This window comes from Panthera uncia, chromosome B1, assembly GCF_023721935.1.
Source record: "Panthera uncia isolate 11264 chromosome B1, Puncia_PCG_1.0, whole genome shotgun sequence".
NCBI lineage: Eukaryota > Metazoa > Chordata > Mammalia > Carnivora > Felidae > Panthera > Panthera uncia.
Genome location: NC_064811.1, coordinates 181,518,357 through 181,521,236, shown reverse-complemented (window position 1 = coordinate 181,521,236; position 2,880 = coordinate 181,518,357). Strand labels below are relative to the sequence as shown.

Sequence of the window (2,880 nt, the reverse complement as noted above, 5' to 3'; positions counted from 1 at the left end):
GGGTGAGTCATTTCTATATTTACACTTACCTGGATATATAATTTTTAAGATACATAAGTCTCCAAAATGGAAATAAGATGTATAATAACAATGGCAATAATAATAACATGCGCTAACACTGAGAGTTATTACTGTGTTCTAAACACTTTATGTATAATTTGTAAACTGTATTTATATTAATCCTACCAAGAGTCTTATGAGAGCTGCTATATTATTCCTATTTTACACATGAGAAAGTGGGTACAGAAAGATTAAATAACAGGAAATTATCTCTTTATTCCCCACAATTCCTTCATTTTAAATGTGTTTCCTTCTGTATGCATGTAGAGCGTCTCACCTCATCTATTTGCAGAGCTGATATTCAGGGTGTCAGAACATGGTCACATCTTCATGCACTCATGTTGTTACATACATTTACTATCAACCCAAACTATATGCTTGTGTATATCAGAGTTTCTTCCCCTATATTTCTAAGATGGCTGGAAGTTATCTCTATTGCTGCAGAAATCACTACCCAAGGCATGAATTTCCTGTCTCCTTCCCTACTATAAACTGAATGTATGTGTTCCCTCAAAATGTATATGTTGCAACCTAATCCCCAAATGTGTTGGTATTTGGAGACAGGGCCTTTGGGAGCTTATTAGATCATGAGGGTGGAGCCCACATGAATGAGATTAGTGACCTTTTAAAAGAGACCCCAAAGAGATCCCTCACCTTTTCCACCATGTGAGAACACAGCCAGAGGATGGCCTTGGATGAACCAGGAAGCAGGCCCTCATCAGACAAGGAATCTACCAACACCTTGATCTTGAACTTCGCAGCCTCCAGACCTGTGAGAAACAAATGTTTATTGTAAGCTATTCAGTCTATGGTATTTTTATTATTGCAGCTCAAGGAGAGTAAGCCATTCTCTGACTAGATTATGACTTTCAAAAGGCAAGAATTAATTTGTGCATTATTTCCATTATATGGCAAAGTACTTTACATATCGTGGTGCTTAATAAGTATAATTGAGTGAATGCAAGAAATTGGTGGCACTGACACCATTTTCTCATTTAGAAACAGGGAAAACGAATAATATGGCATCACAAAATAGTTGTGAAAATGGATTAAAAATATAAAATATGTATACTTATTGACAGGGGAGATACCATGATCACAAAGGTGGTTTTCCCAGGGCGAGGCTTATCCGTTGCATTCTGGATATGCTGACTCCTGAGATTTCCCCAAATGTGGGAAACTCGACTGCACAATTTGTGGTAGTGGAGGACTGTTCACGGTTTTCCCAGGGGAAAAAAAATATAAAATATGTTTAGGAAACTATAAAATGCCTTGTATATATGAATCAATTTGCCATACACACTGGACTTAAAGCAACAAAAGTTTAAGTATTGCTCCTACCTAAAAACTGAACAAGATCACAACTTTTAGCTGTTCCAAAGGTCAAATTCATTTACTGAAAGTTTACGGCACAACTACTCCACTACAGTTATCTTAACAACTATACAAAATATATATATATATATATATATATATATATATATATATATATATGCTTCTTAATTTGGGGATACAGTTCCTAAAACAGCAACAACAAAAAAAGAAGAAATCCCAACCTAAATAGATTAAGTTTATTCCAAATGGATACAACTCAAGTCTGCCAAGCCATTTATGAGTCAACGTTCTGCTTCTCGTACGTTCCACTATTTTAAATGATCACAAGAGATTTTTTTTTCTCCTGCAGCTTCTGTGTTTCCCAAGGATAAGTACTGATATGCCTCCTCCTCATTATAAATAACCCTCAGTAATCCATTTTTACACTAATGGGCTACTTGGCTCTTTGTCTATGCACTCTTAAATCACCTGCAGTGTCTGCACCACTCCAAACCGTGAGACAAACTCTGGCCCAGATTAAAACGTACGCTAATAGGATTAATTCCATTTTGTACCTGTACACATTCTTCTCTGCATTTCGTACTTCAGTTTCTAGTAACTGAAATCCCTGAAACTTATTTGGTGTTCCCATATTTTCTATCCATAGCACCAGTTTCTCTAAAGCAAATATCCTAATGTCTGAGATGCCTAAATAAGTCTGGTGAACTTCTTCAAAAGTCTATCTACCTTTCCACTGATTTCTTGCAATTGGAATCTTGTTGATCATTTTACCCAGCTGCTTAACAGATTTTGGAAATTAATTTCAGTTTGAGCACTGACTAAAAATCTCCCAGTTTGGAGCGCCTGGGTGGCTCAGTCATGAAGTATGTGACTCTTGATTTTGGCTCACGTCACGATCTCACGGTTCATAAACTCAATCCCCGTTATCAGGCTCTGCACTGACAGTACGGAACCTGCTAGGATTCTCCCTCCCTCTCTTTCTCTGCCCCCCTTCTCAAAAATAAATAAATAAACTTTAAAAAATCCCCATTTTACCCGCCCTTCCAGAGAAAGGTTACTCTGTTTCAGCTCTACCTATTGGTACATATTCACATGTTGCTAACATTGGAAAATTTGTGGCTTGGCTTTATCTTCATAGTCAGATATTCAATGTTCTTTAAAAAATTAAATCAGCTGTAAATTAATGCAGGCATGAGAGAGAGCTGGTATTGATTATATGCACACAAAAGCTTCCTTCTTTCCTTGCAACTTTTTCCTTCCTTTTCATTTTCTGGATTCTAGGTGTCTGCCTGGAATAGTGATTCTCAAAATTTCCCCAAGTCTCTATCATTAAACTTCAAACAAACATACATTGAATAGCAAGTTTGTTCCTGGGACTGTGGGGCTATAAACACATTTATGATGTCTTCTTTATCCTTGAGTGATGAGAAGTCATTGCAGCAGGATGAGAACCAAAGTCCAAGTCCTATCATTTCAGTGCTCCAT

At 36.9% G+C, this 2,880-nt stretch overlaps 1 non-coding gene across 1 annotated transcript; it reads left to right on the top strand.

The window, feature by feature from the left end:
• Positions 1-1,128: 1,128 nt before the first annotated feature.
• Positions 1,129-1,289, top strand: LOC125924173 (U1 spliceosomal RNA). The gene has a single exon (XR_007458337.1). It is a non-coding gene; the product is annotated as a U1 spliceosomal RNA (small nuclear RNA).
• The last annotated feature ends 1,591 nt before the right edge of the window (positions 1,290-2,880 follow it).